At 38.8% G+C, this 15,491-nt stretch overlaps 2 protein-coding genes across 8 annotated transcripts in view; one reads left to right on the top strand and one right to left on the bottom strand.

The window, feature by feature from the left end:
- GTF2A1L (general transcription factor IIA subunit 1 like) overlaps window positions 1–15,491 on the bottom strand; it is a 495,737-nt gene that overhangs the window by 149,898 nt on the left and 330,348 nt on the right. The gene's annotated exons all lie outside the window — the stretch shown is intronic.
- FSHR (follicle stimulating hormone receptor) overlaps window positions 1–15,491 on the top strand; it is a 150,405-nt gene that overhangs the window by 28,243 nt on the left and 106,671 nt on the right. The window lies entirely within an intron of this gene.

Raw genomic sequence — 15,491 nt, 5'->3', positions numbered from 1 at the left:
ATGAGTTCATAGAGGCTCCCCAGGATGCAGAATTGATTGTTCCCCAATAGGCTTGTTTAGCATTTAGATAACACTCAGCCCTGTGATGTGAGACTCAGCAAAGCTTCCCTAGGTGCAAGACTATACTGGTGATGGGATAATGCTGGTGTTCCAAAGTTATTCATTTGCACAGAGGTCTCTGTGTCACCCTCTGGTAACCAAGGGGTGAAATAAAAAGATGGTGTGAGAGAGGCACAGGAGCGTAACCATCCTACTGATGGGATAGCAGTGTGCTTTGCTGGTATGACCTAGGATCTGGAGAAATGAGTTCCTGACTGACTCTACATTTATCTCAAAGCCTTAACCATTCCATCTTCTAAATGGGAGTAATAAAGTTCACTTAAAACAACTCACAGGTCACTTGAGAATGTGGGAGATAATGGGTGTGCAACATTTAAGGTGGCTTGTATGTAATCACTGCAAAGGCAGAATTTGCTGCCCATGTGTCTGGCATATGTGATGGGGCCTATGAGCTCCAAGCCTCCCTCAGTGTATTCTGTGGTCCCTTTCTGTTCAGTTTTAGTCCAGAAACCACCTCCCACAAAATATCATTGTCATAACAGGAAACCTTGTCTATAGTGGAACCATTCAATTTAGTTAAAAGTAGTTGTTTGGTGGGTGGGGGTGGACAAACAAACGAACTCATGTTCTTACAAGTTCTATTTAGTTACCCTTGAATTACAGGGGATAAAAGGAAAACAAAACAAAAAAGGCTTGAATGGTTTCAATTTAAATCTCGTCTCCTAACCTGCTGAGCTAACGCCAGCTCGCTCTCCCTGTCTGTGTAAATCCGCAGCACCCAGAACATAAGGTGAAAATGTTGCTGGATGAACTGTTTTCATACATAATCATCCTTTAAAATCCCAGCACCGAGGAGACAAGAACCCACAGGAGCTCAGAATGCAGCTTTCTCAGTGCTCAGCCTCTCACCCTCAGTGGCTACCACACTTGCTCAGAGCTGCACAAGGCCATCTGCACAGAAATTTCCAACGTGTGTTTTGCCGACAGGATCAGCAATGTGTTAAAATGGCTTAGCCCTGTCAGGCAGAACTGGCTCTGGGAGCTGCCAGCCTCACACATCTGGAGGTGCTGGCATCCCCTCAAGGTCACTGGTAGTTAAGGCGGTGGTGAAGGGCACCCTTCCCACAGTGTATCTGTCTTCGCCTATTAGGTCACAGCTCCCAGAGCACTGCCCTGGCTCCTATCCTTCCTGTTGCTCAAGAATGCTATACCAACTGGTCCCCCTCCTTTCCCTTTTACATTCCTGGAGGCTTTTCTTTTTTTCCCCCCAAATGCTTTCTCCCAAGAGGGCATTTGGGATTTGTCTCAGGAATAAAAGTTTTCAGGGCTGGATCCCTAATGGTCCATTTTGTATGAATGCATCTTTCAGTACACAGCATGGCCAGCTCATCAAAATATCTTGGTGCAACTTAAAAAGCTAAATAAAGCATTGTTCTCAACAATAAAAGCACTCAGTGTTCTCTTGTATATGCTCACCGAGTGGTCTGCTACTTCTGCTTGAAGATTTCAAAGACAGGGCTTCTCTACCTATCATTGCATCTTCATATGTTTAGCATTTTGTAATAACTTTTTTTACATATTCAGAAATGTGCAGAAATAACATAATAACCCCAATGTACATAAGACTCAGCCTCGACAATTATCAATAAATAACCAATCTTGCTTCATCTATGCCTATCACCTTCTCGAAAACCTCCTCTACTGTATTATTTTAAAGAAAATCCGAGACATAATTATCTCAACCACAAATATATTAGTATATATTTTATCAGAAAAAAAGTAACATTTCTCTTACCCAACTTCACCATCGTATTACCATACATGTACACTACCCTGAAGCACTTTGGGCATATTTATTTGTTTTGTGAACAGAAATGTAATGATTAGAGTGGGATTTCTGTCTTTGCTAAACTGGAGCTCACACATATAAATCAAGGCCATAATCTAGTTTTCCATGAGAAGTGACACCATGAAGTGAAAAGAATGTAAGAGATTCTAGTTGCTACCCGATCACTCAGAAGCTATGTAACCTGGAATAAATAACTTTACCTTTCCTCAGTTTCCTCTTCTATAAATCAAGGGGAATAATGCCTGTCCCACTCGCTTTACCAAAACGTCGTGACATTTCCATGAGATGATCCATGTGGAATCACTTTGTAAAGACAATGTACTCTTCTAGTGTAAAAAATAATTACTAAGGGGGAAAAAAACCCCAGACACATTGCAGAAGCAGAGCTCAGCAGGAATGTATAAAGAATACGGAGATTTTTCCTGCCAACTCTCCTGTTATGATTCCTGGAGCCCCCTGTGAAAGCTCATAATGGACACTTGCTGAGGAGCCATGGAGAGCACCAGCTGCAGACCTGCGTCAGGAGAGGCCTCATCATATGTGATCTCAATCAATAAACCTGCCATCCTAGGCAATGACTGCCTCCTCCTCCACTGTGCAAGGTGTTCAGACACAAAGCCACCAGAAAAGTGTATTTTTCACCTTCTTCTGAGACCTGAGCAAACGAACAAATCACTGTCTCTTTTCCCTCAGAGAGAAGAGAAATCATCTAATAATAATACTTTCCCCAGCTGGCCAGAGAACCAAAGTAACCAGCTGAGCTGCAAGTAGAAGATTATTCTTTCAGCCAAAAAAAAAAAAAAAAAAAAAAAACTATGATAGGTCTGCATTCGAAAACCAAAGGCATTTTAAAGGTAGAAACCCCTGAGGAGAAGAATGGACGGTGGATTAAAACAAAAATTTCCCTCACCTGTTTTCCTCACAGGGCCAGACAAAAAAGAACAGGAAGCAGAACAGGCACTGGGAAGGAATGAAATAATGGCTGGTTATACAATGGCCCTTTGTTAGAGAAGCATTCTGGGGCTGCCTTTATTCTCTGACATTCAGAACATGGGTTCTCACGAGTCCTAATGATTCAATGAGGACATGAAGGCAACAACTAACTAATCAGGACAAAGACAAGTCCCCAGGGGGTTTCTGCTCCAGTCAAGCTACATGGCCAAAGGCTATATGTGAAGCTAAACTCAGGACTCCCTTTTTTTTTTTTTTAATTTAAGAAATCATTGCATATTCATGATCACTATGTATTCATAAAACTAACTGCTATGACAAGCAACCTCCCCGAAATCACCACAGCTTACATGACAAAAATTTTTATCTCCTTCCATCAAAGTCTCTGGTTGTGTGGCTCTTCCACTAAATTACATTGCCAGAATTTCAGACAAGCCCACCGGGTTGCAAGGGGGCTGGAAACGTTTTCCCTGGATGAGCAGCCACTTCCAGTCAATAATTCCGTGCATGGGAAGGTAGCACAAGGAACAGCTTGAATAACAAACCCAGGTATGGTTGAAAACTATACAAAACTGTTAGAGGGAGTGGAAAATTGACTCACTGGCATTTATGATTGCCAGCTTTCTGCAAAGATTTATACCACCTTTATAACGGAGACAAAACAAATAGAACTCTTGATCCTCAGGAGGCTTCAAACCGAGTGAGGGTGGCATATATGCGATCAACTAACTAGAGGTTGAACCTCCATCCATTTCATTTTCTTTGAATTGTGCCAGGTAATTTATTTTTATGGAACATTGATGAATGTCATATACCTATCTAGAAATAAATGATTTACATGAAGAGTACTCTTCACAAAAAGTTCTATTGAGGAATTTAATGAGCAGAAGCAGTATATTAAGTGGTCAAGAGTCAGCCTGAGGGCCAGAATACCTGTGTTCAAATCTTCATTCTGCCACTTGCCAAAATTTATCTACTGTATTCCTCAGTTTTCTCGCCTATAAAATGAGGATAGAAATTGCCCCTTCCTCATAGTTACTAAAAGGATTAAATAAATTATAAAGGCAAAGCAATTCAAACCATGGTTGATAGGGAGTTAGCACTAAGTTAATGTGGGCTGTTGTTACTGGGTAATGATGTATTAAATATAAAGAGCGTAGACCACATGTACACATGAAAATTCGTGAATGACTGTTTGCAAACCATCGACATGAAAATGCATTCTTCTTGGCCTCTTCTTGCAGCTCTTTTGACCTGCCTCTCAGATGCTCCCACTTGATCGGCCACCTCTATGGCCCCTGCTGTCATCCTAGACAGCTTCTTTTTCTTACTCCTTAACTCTAGTTTCATCTAAACAAATTTATCTTCATTTCTTAGAAGTGAAAAAAAAATTAATCTTTTTTACTGAAGTATATCTTATCCTCTTCCTAATTTGAAATTTTATTTTCATTTTTCTGATGTGGCAGAGTTGCTTCTCGTCTCCATCATGGTAGTGTGAAGGAGAAAGAATTAATTCTTAAGGGATTAGAGAGTGCTTCTTAGAAGAAGTTATATTAAGCAATGCCAGACTATGATAGGTACAGAAAGCTTTCCATGGTAGGTGTTTTTCTCTTTATTTGATCAGCTCTCAGTTTTTCTAGTCTACGTAACCGAAACTACATTTGCCCTATTTCCCCTCCTTCCCCCAACTGTCCTAACTGTACGTTTGTTCTCCTCCTGGTACGTATTAGGTTATAAAGGTTTACAGAATGAATATATGGATGACTCTCCAATGCTCTATATCTAGTTAGGTATCTAAACTTTTGGCTCTTAACTATCTCTGGAGTGTATCCCTTCATCATCATTCTCACTATCACAGTCACCTTGACCTTCAGGCCACAACTCACCCCTCCATTTCAGCTCAATCTCAGTGTTCTCAGAAGCAAACCCAATGCTAGTTGTACAGGTCTATTTCTGAAACCCCCCATGCTCATTTTTTACATGCTTCTATTTCTGAAACCCCCCATGCTCAGTTTTTACATGATAGATTCTTGGCAGAGAATTATAGATGGGGCATAGTCAACACTTAAGGAGCCTCCCCAGCCCTCCGTCTGCTTTACAACTAGATCCAAAGATTCCAACATTCTAAGCTGGGTTTGGTTGATCAGAATAAAACAAAGTAAGGGGTAAGGGAAACAAAAGGCATGTGAAAGCTGGAAGGCAAATACATTCAGGTATTAATCTGTACTGATGTGTCCAGGCAAGGAACATGTACTCCACATATATCTCAATAGACACGTTAAAGCCGTGGTGGGAGAGAAGAAAGAACTTCATCTTTGAAGTCGGAAGTACCTTGCCTGAAACATATTTATGCTGCTACATAATTATGTGAGTTTGGGAAAGTCATTTAGTTTCTCTCAACCTCAATTTCATCATCTATAAAGTTGCGGATAGTTATTCTTGCTTTGTGGGGTTAGCAAGAGGACTATGAAGTAGCTACATAAAGCCCCCATGTAGTTCTTGCCACACACACAGCACATTTCCAATAAAAGATAGTGACTAATTTTATTACTAATCTTTGTCAATGAGTTTCCCTTTGAAAACATAATGGCTTTTTTTGTACCATCACAGATGGATCAATTATTCTCCAATAAGTACTTATTAAACAACTTATTTTCAAGACACAAGATGAATGAAGAAGAGTACCTGCCCTCCCGAGGCCAATTGTAATAGAGTAAAAGAGCCAGGTCAGCAAATGGCCACAGCAGAGAGATAAGCGCTGTGAGACGGGCATGCGCAATGCGCAAGCCTGAGCAAAGGCTCCGCCCCGCCTAAGAAGGTCAGAGGCTGGAGACACCTGTCCAGAGGAAATGATATCAAAGACAAAGTTTAAAGAAAGGGAGAAAATCCCTCTGAGAACTAGGAAGAAAGGCCATTTCAAGCAGGTAGAACAGCACGTGTAAAACGAGGTCAGAGTAACCTGAAGCATTCAGGAAATAGCCCGCAGTTTGACATGGCCAGAAGCCAGGCCTGAGAAGGAAGCGGGAAGCCTATCAGAGAGAAGTCATTCAAAATTGTCATGCTGAGGACTTTAAACTTTATTCTCTGGGTAACAAGGAGTCATTGAAGGGAATGATGGGGTTGGATTTGCATCTAGAAAGGTTTTTCTTAGGTATTGTAGAAAATGGATTATAGTAATGCTTTCCAACTTTTTTCTCATCATGTCACACACAGACTAGGATAACAAAGGAATGGCTCATTGTGATCACTGATAGGACTGCTTAAGGCGAGAGGCCACTCCAGGATCCACACAGCTGCCCAGAGGGCTGAAAGGGTTGCACCTCCTCGTAGCCCACCAGTGTGAGGTGCCACATGGGTTAGAAAGCTCTGTATTACAGGAGAGGTAAGATCATAAGGCAGGAAATATCTCGGAGAATTAACTACTCTGAGGTTATGTGTCTGGTTGAGTCCCAATAAACAAAATGTGGGTAATAGCCAGGGACACAGATTTAGTGTCAAGAATGTTTTCCATGCCAATGACCCTGGGTTTGGATGGAGTTTAATAAAATGTCTTTTATGGCACATATGAAATAAAATCTTCTCAAGAGCAGGATGCAGTAAAGTATGTCTTTCTTCTTCCTTAATGATTTCAATCTGTATCTCTGAAGACAAGCCCCAAATGGTAGGATCAGCCTCCAGTGTAACTGTAAAATTCCTGGGACTCTTGTTTCCTCTCACTGTCATCCTTCACCATACACTCACATCCCTGTCCTCCAGCCAACCGTAGGGGTGCTCTCTCTCTTCTCCCCTCCCTACCAAACCTGGATCTCCAGACAAGGCTGATGTAATCACTTACATCTTCTTCCTGGAGTATGTGTACTTCAGATGGCATATCACTGTTAAACATGAAGACTTGCTTCCTTGTCAAAATATTTCAGGTCTTATGGCTCAAACAGAGAGGTGGGCAGGTAGAGAGCCATATCTTTTATACTCTTAAAATCTCTAACACCTGTATGGTATTTAATAGTTACCAAATACCACTCCATTTGGCTTTCCTAAGACCCTGGTCAGAAGGCAGAGAAGATGATCATATTTCCATTTTACACGGAATAAAACAGATCTGGAAGAGTTAAGTGATTTGTTTAAAACCATGCAGTTCACTTTTGCTAAATGGTGGGTGGGAGGGGTACCCTCAGGTGGTCATTGACCTCTTCCAAGTCAGTGTTCAACTCCCACTTGCACTCGGAAGATCCTGCCAGCTCCACATGGTGAATTGAGGTCCATTCATCCACATACTCCTCCTGGCAGAGCTTTGTTTGTCTGACTGGTGACCCTGAGTCTGGCAGCTCCCAGCTGGCTGACAGAGGAGCACAGTTCTCAAGGACAGAGGTGCTTTGTCCTGAAAGACTAAATGTATCAGTGTTGAAACCAAGAGGGGGCATTTGAGGAGTGAGAACCAACAGGCGTGCTGATGAGAGTCAGCTTGTGAAGCCTGAGCTTTCTGAGAAAGCAGAGCATATTTTCTCATTTAAATCATTTATTTTTTCTGTTTCCTCACTTCTGAAGTTTAATTGCTAACTTTTGTTTTTTAGGCACAAAGGGGCAAGTACCAGGCCTTCTAATGCATGAAGTGACCTAAAGTGAGCTTTCTTTGGACCATAGCCCCTTCACTGAACTTAGGAAAGAGGGTGTCCAGTTCCTGGAGTGAGTGGGGTGGCAGTGGGTGGTGGAGAAAGCTAAGGAGGGGAGTTTACCAATACAACAAGATTGAGGCATATAAATACCAACAGTACTCCCCCAGCACTGCAAGCAAAGAGGAGGAAACTGCCTGTGCTCTTTCAATACAGGATGCAGTTTTTTTGTTTTCTGTTGTTTTTTTGTTTTGTTTGTTTTTGTTTTGTTTTGTTGTTTTTTGCTTTTCAAGGTCATTCATAATATTCAGATAAAACAGATTACATTGATGAAAATACACTCAATCTTTATGCTTTGTGTTATGTTTCTCTGAGAACCACAAAGTGTGATTGCCTCTGTCCAGGATTAATGGCTTGAGCCCTTTCCCCAAAGTCCTTGTAGCTATGAATTTTTCTACTGAAAACTGATACTTCTGTCTGTTACCTGGACTTATTGAGCCTTAATTCTGGCATCACTACTGCCATCCTTCTCACCCTCCACATGCCCCAAGTAGTTTTGGAAGGCTGGTTTCTTCTGTACCACAGATGGGTTCCATCTTCCGCCATCCCCTGTTCCATGCCCAGAGGAGCTTCAGGCACCTCAGGGCCAAGCAGAGCTGTTTGGACCAACTACACTGCCTGGAAGGGGTGCGGTGACTGCTCACTTCTCTCTCTACCCTGCTCCTTTTAGGACAACAGTCAGAGGTAGAAAGGAACAAAAAGACCCAAATGAAGCAGCTCTGGTCTTCTTTACATTCATGGCATCTTCCAGTCTCTTTCTCATACCTTGCCACATGCCCTTGGGAACTTAATATCTCTCGGCAAACCGTTTTTCCCTTATTAACTTTGCAAATCATCTTGCCTCCATCAAAGTTACAGCTTGACTAGAATGCAAAGAAAAAAACTGAACAGAAAGCTTTCTCTTTCTTAAACTTTTCCTTTTTTTTTTTTTGTTTTATGTAAAAGAAAAGCCTTGAAAGATATGAGAGAGAATGGGAGAAGAATGGCTCTCAGAACAACTTTTCATGGTGAATTGCTTTAAGCTTTGACCAAAGACATCTCCATGTTACTGCTCGCTCCCACCTTCACAAAGAATTCTGGCTCCGGTGGCCGCCCCATAGCACCACCTGTTCATACTCAATACAGAGCAACTCTCTATCTATACTGGAAGGAAATGGCAATGGCTGACCAGAAGGTCAAGGTGTGCCTGTTGGCTGATCAACCTGCTGAGAATTTGGAGAAAAGCAATTTGCCAGCTTTAAGAACAACTCTTTTCCCTGAGGAGAAAAGGGTCAGCAGAGAGTAAATCTTCTTTAATCTTTTTCTATGAGAGGGTTTGCTAGATAATGACCTTTTCTATTGTCAAAAGAAAATTCAGAGAGCTTTACTTGATATGGATATTTTACTGAGCAAGAAACAAATTGTTCACATACAGGGATACTTCAAACCTGAACTGGTATGACTCTCAGAGGATGATGTTACAGGACAGCTTATAAAGTGAAGATGAGACGTCGTTTAATCTTTACAATGACTGGTTATTACAATGACAGCAGATTGGCTAAAAGTGATTATCTTATATCATTTGAGGAAGATGACATGTTTCTTTTATGATTATCAGAAGAGTTTACAAGAAATAATCTAAATTAAGTTTCCCTTACATTCATGAAATATGCTAGATTAAGTTTCACTTACGTGACTTAACTGATTTTGTCTGCTCAAGGGATCATCAAGCCTGGTCTCTATTTTATTTTAAAGCTATTCTCTTTTTCTGGTATGAATACTGATACTGTCACCTCTCCCAAACTTTTACAAATTGAAATCATAATAATAAAGACAAGTTTTTTCAATGTCTCCTTAGGAGCCAAAAAAAAAAAAAAGAGCATAGCTCACCCTAGTCACAATAATCCATGGCATTTGGGCTTGGGAAAATAAGTATTCAGGTCGCACTAAAAGAAAAAAATATATATAGCTGTTGGTATCCTCCACTCACCCTACTATAAGTTGATCTGTCTTTTTTCCAAATTTCATCCATGGCAAAGAGTGGTCAGTGTGGGCTTTCTTATGTCTGGTCTGCAACATCATGAGAAAGAAGACTTGACCTTTATGTAGATTATTATTTGATTAAGATCCAGAGTCAAATACACTGGTTTAGAGACTCCTGCTACCCTCCACCCCCACTGGCCCCTGTCATTCACCCTCATTTAACAATACATGAGCAGGGCCTCTCTCTACCAATGAGCCAGCCATTAGAAGCAGAAAACTAGTTCTGATGCCATCTCAGAATGCATCCTTTGTCCTGAGATTTTGGTTATGACCTGGTACTACCTGAGATATTACGTACTACCCAAGATCAGGCCTGAGGTTCACTTCTAGTCACAGGGGCTCCAAGATTTCAAATTTGAAAACAGCAGACAGAAGGGCGTACCTGAAGCAGGCCCTACCTTTGTTTCTAAATCTTGTCTTGTGATTCTATTGTGAGAGATTTTGCCAGTCCTCCTTTTTGATGTGAGCCTGACTTGATTTAAGATCTTTTAATTTCTGAAGAAGAAAGGATCTGACAAATTATTAGAAGAGCCACGCCAACATTTCAGTATCAGTCATTCCCTAGAAATCCTCAGTGGTTTCCACTTCCTCTCAAGTCAAGTCCAAATTTACCTAGAACATTTATTCTCAGTGGGGCAACAATGACTCCGAGGAGGCAAAAATTGGTTCTTGGCAGGAGGAGGAAAGCAGTTTTTACTTCTTTAGTAGAAAAGAGATCAGAAAATACTGTTAAAGTCAAATGGAGACCATGCTTGGTGATCCTTTGAGCAGACAAAATCAGTTAAGCTATATAAGGGAAACTTAATCTAGCATATTCTATGAACAAATAATATATACAGTACTTAAGCAGATATACAGTATATCTATGGTATTAAAATTTCATGAGAGTAGCAAGAGGGAAAGATTAGTGGAAAAAACATCAGTCAAAAGTCTCCTTAGAAAAGCAATAATGAAAACCAAAGTATGAAAAACACTGGCCTGGAATTAAAGTTTTTACAATCTGATCCCAACATGCCTTTCCATCCTTCCTGTCACTATACCTTAATGTCAGACTGGCAAACTATTTAGGTGGCAGACATCCTGAAAATCATGTGGGATTTTGAGGAAATATTTATATGTTGGAATTAAGTAATAAATCTGTAATATTCTGTTACATCCAATTAAACCTGACAATAAGATTATAAGCTATACCAGTTTATGCATCATCTTAGATTTCAATGTCCATGTAGCTGACTCATTCAACAACTGAGCTCGTATTTGCTGGGTAACTAAAGATTTTCAGCTTACTGAACTTCAGCAGCCACTTCCAGAGCACATCCTCATTCTATTTATTGCCGAGAACTAGCCCACCACAGTGGACATTTAACTTCATCTGTCTATCCCATGATGTGCAAATTCCCATCCACCAATTCTCACTACACTTTTTTTTGACCTCCTGACCAAACTCCCACTACATGATCCCTTCATTTTCGTCCAGGCTGTCACCTGCCTCTTGGCTTCTCTTCCTTTCTACCTCAGACTTTGGCTCCCTGGTTGAACTCCAACTTAATTCTCTCATAAGCATTATGGTTCTTTGCATCAGTCTCCTATCCCTGCACCTTCCCAGCAAAGGACCAAAGGGAGAAGAGATCATGGAGGGGGGCGGCTCTAGACAACTGCCACAATCCAACCACTTCTCCCCTATATTCAACTGACTGTGCGCTGCTAGTAGAATTGTACATATCTGAGCAAATGACCAATGATACAAAAACACACAGTCCTGGACTATAGGTGTCTCTCTCCAATACCATGCTTAGCTGTACTGGTTTAGCTTCTATGTTCATTCTCTTCATCCAGAACCCAAATATCTCACTATTCTCATGTGCTCTTCTTAATCCCATCCTCACACTTGAGACAAATGGCCTTGCTTCCAATATAACTCAGAAAGTTGAGTGCATCTGGTATAAGCTCTCTTCCTCAATTACCTGCTCTCTTACCATGAGAATTAACTATAATCTCTTTCTCTAATATTCTCTAGTCTTAGTGAACAAGAGTCCTTTAGTCCTGTTCAAGATCGGCCTCTCTTCTCACATCCTTTACCCCATTCATTCCCACTTCTGAAGGGGCCCCACTCTGTCAGACTGGCCCCCCTCACACACACACATGCACACTTGCTCCTCCCTACCTATAAACACATGAGTCTCTCACAACTGTAGAATGAAAGCTCCTCTGCGACTTTCCCTCTTCCTCGGGCTACCCGCCCACATCTTCTTCCCTTGATTCATCCAAAATTTGGGGGAGATTATTTTATACTTCCTGTATTTACTTCTTTAGTGTTTCCACATCTTTTCTCAATTTAGTGCAATCTGAATGTTTTCTCTAACAGTACATAAAAATGGTTTCTAATAAGGTCACTAATGACCTTCCAGTGATTAAATCCAAAGTATACTTTAGAGTTCCTACCTTACCACATCTCATTGATGTACTTGCCATTTTTTTTATCTTCTAGCCAGGAAGACTTGAGAAAGGTGATGGGAGACACACAAAGGTTTTCTAGTCTTGAGAACTTTACTTAGAATCAGAATCCTTGAAGGCCTCCACAAGAAATATCTTACATGGTCACCTTAGACTGCAAGAATGGCTGAGCAATAGTGTATTTCAATTTGTGGCCTCTGAAACTGAAAACAAAATGAAGGAAGAAAGTAGTTGTAAATTTCTGGATTTTGATGAGCTACTTCTCAATGACTGCCACAGAATATGATCCCATTTTCTCTCTTGGTGTCAGTTAACATTTACACGCAGAAAGGCAAAGCATCCAGAGTATGGACGTTAGAGTTGGGAGTCCCTGGACTTGAATTCTAGCACTCATTTTCTAGCTTTGTGACTCTAAGCAAATCACTTAAATGCCCTGTGCTTTAACTTCCTCAATTTAAAATTGAAAATAATAACAGAACCAACCTAATAGGTTTGTTAAGATGATATGAGTTAATTTATATAAAAGACTTAAAACAGACCCTTCCACAGAGTAAGCTCAACAAAAGTTAGCTATTACCATTATTAGTAGTAGTACTAATAAATAGGCATCTCTAGAACACTTCTCTCCCTCCATCCAGCTTTGGATTTGTACAGCTAACTGCCCATTGGATGCTGTATTGGTTTCATAGGGCTTCCATAACAAAGTAGCGCAAACTGGGTGCATTAAAACAACAGAAATTTATTCTCTCACAATTCTGGAGGCTAAATGTCTGAAATTAGGGTATCTAGAGTGTAGACTCTTCCTGAGGGCTCTGTGGGAATATCAGTTTCATGTCTCTTTTCCTAGCTTCTAGTGACAGGCAGCAATCGTCGCCATTCGTTGGCTTACAGACACATCACTCCAATCTCTGCTTTGGTCTTCATGTGACTGACTTCTCCCTGGGTGTTTCTGTGTCTTCACATGGTGTTCTCCCTATATCTCTGTTTTCTCTTCTTCAAAGTACATCGGTCATATTTGATTAGGGCCTACTCTGAGTATGATCTCGTCTTAACTTGATTTTATCTGAGGACCAAAGTTAGGTCATTTCACCCAGGTTATCTAATTTGTTGGCAAACAATAATTCATAGTATTCACTTATAATCCCTTTTATTCTATAAATTAAGTAATAATGTCCTATCTTTTATTCCTAATTTTAGTAATTTGAGTCTTCTCTTTTTTTCTCAGTCTTTCTATCTAACGTTTTGTCAATTCTATTGATTTTTTTAAAAAATTCATTTTGGTTTTATTGACTTTCAATTGCTTTTCTATTTTTTACTTCATTTTTTTCTGTTCTAATAATTATGTCCTTCAGTCTTCTTGTTTTGAATCTAGTTGGTTCCTCTTTCTCTAACTTCTGAAGGTGACAGTTTAGGTTACTGACTTTATTTAAGAAATAGTTCTTTTGTAATATAGGCATGTGTTGTTATAAATTGCCCTCTAATCATTGCTTTTACTGCATTCTATAATGTTTGGTATATGTGTTTTTGTTTTAATTCATGGAACATTTTAAAGTGCTAAAAGAAAATAATTTTCAATCCAGGGTTCTATGTCCTATGAATATAGCTTCAAAGAATAGGGATAAAACATTCTCAAAAGAAATAAAACCAAGAGAATTTGTTACTAGTAAAACTGCTTTAAAAGTAATCCTGAAGAAAGGTCTTCATTTCAAAGAAAAGTGATACCAAAAAGAAACTTAGAACATTAACAAAGAAAGTGCATTGGAAATAATAAAATATCCAAAATATGTATATAAATATAATAGACTATGGCAGTTGAAAGCAAATATTATAACTTTATCTGATGAGATTTTCAGTATATGTAAATTAAATGTATAGAACAACTACAACATGAAGGGGAGAAGGTTGAAAGGACTATGTGGTGGTAAGGTTTCTACATTCCTCTTGAAATTATAAAATATTAATTCTAAATGGATTCTGACATTTTAAGTGTGTACATTTTAATCCCTAGAGAGGCTACTTAATAATTTAAATAAAAAGATATGATTGAATATAATTTGAAAAAAATTTAAATAACCCAAAAGGAAGAAGGAAAGGAAGAACAGAGTAATAATGAATAGAGGCAACAAACATAAAACAAATTAGAAAATAGTAGAACTAAACATATTAATAATAACCAATTAGTGATTTAAACATACCAATTAAAATAAAGACATTCAACTATATCCTAAAAGAAATATACTTTAAATATAAAGTTATAGAAAAGTTGAAAAGCAAAGGATAAAAAATATATATTATGCAAACACTAATCAAAAGAAAGGTGGAGTGGCTACATTAATAGAAGACTTCAGAGCAAAGAAAACTACCAGGAATAAAAAGAAACATTACATAATGAGAAGAGTCAAGAAGACTTACAATTTTAAATGTGTATTCATTTAATAACATTGCTTCAAAATGCATGAAGCAAAAACTGATACAACTTAAACGAAAAATGCACAGAACTACAACTATACTTAGAGGTTTCAATACTCCCCTCTCAGTAATCAAAAAAACAAGCAGGTAAATTAGTAAAGATACAGAAGAATGAACACCACTAGCCAACTGGATATTTTCCAACTCATTTTATCAGGCCAGCATTATTCTGATATCAAAACTAGATAGGGAAAGTACAACAGAATAAAATTATAGACAAATATCCCTCATGAACACAGATAAAAAAAAAAAGAAATCTGTGACAATAGGAAATCAATCCGGCAACATATAATAAGAATGATATACAATGACCAAGTGGTATTTATCCTAATATTGAAAGACTGCTTTAATATTTGAAAATCAAATGATGCAATGCAGACTGTAAGTAAAAGACTAAAGAAGAAAAACAATACTGTATTCATTAATGTAGAAAATGATTTGAGAATAATCCAATATCAATTCATGATAAAACACAGCACAGTTAGAAGGAAACTTCATAACTTGATAAAGGGCATCAATCAAAATACCTGCTCCTAATATCATACTTAATCATGTAAGATAAAAAGCTTTTCTCCTGCAATCAGGAATAAGCAAGAATGTCCACTCTCACTACTCCCCTTCAACACAGTACTGGAAGCCTACCCAGTACAACATGACAAGAAAGAGAAATAAAAGGCATTTGGATTTTTAAAAAAGAAATAAAATCATTCTTATTAATAGATAATATGATTGTCTCTATAGAAGACATCCAATCTGGAGGGTGGAGGGAGAGGTAAACATGTCCTAGAACTAATAAGTTAGTTTAGCAAAGTAAAAAATAATTTTTACTTCTAAATTAATAATGAACAATGAGAAACCAAAAATAAAATCTACTATCACTCAGAAAAAAATTGAAATATTTAAGAATAAACCTAATGAAATAGATACAATATCTATACTCTGAAAGTTACAAAATGCGGATGAAAGAAATCAAAGAAGACCTAAATAAATGGTGAGATATACTATGTTGTGTTCAT

Source organism: Rousettus aegyptiacus, unplaced genomic scaffold, assembly GCF_014176215.1.
Source record: "Rousettus aegyptiacus isolate mRouAeg1 unplaced genomic scaffold, mRouAeg1.p scaffold_m13_p_7, whole genome shotgun sequence".
NCBI classification, from domain to species: Eukaryota; Metazoa; Chordata; class Mammalia; order Chiroptera; family Pteropodidae; genus Rousettus; species Rousettus aegyptiacus.
Note: the sequence above shows the minus strand (reverse complement) of the source record. Positions and strands in the feature narration are given on the sequence as shown.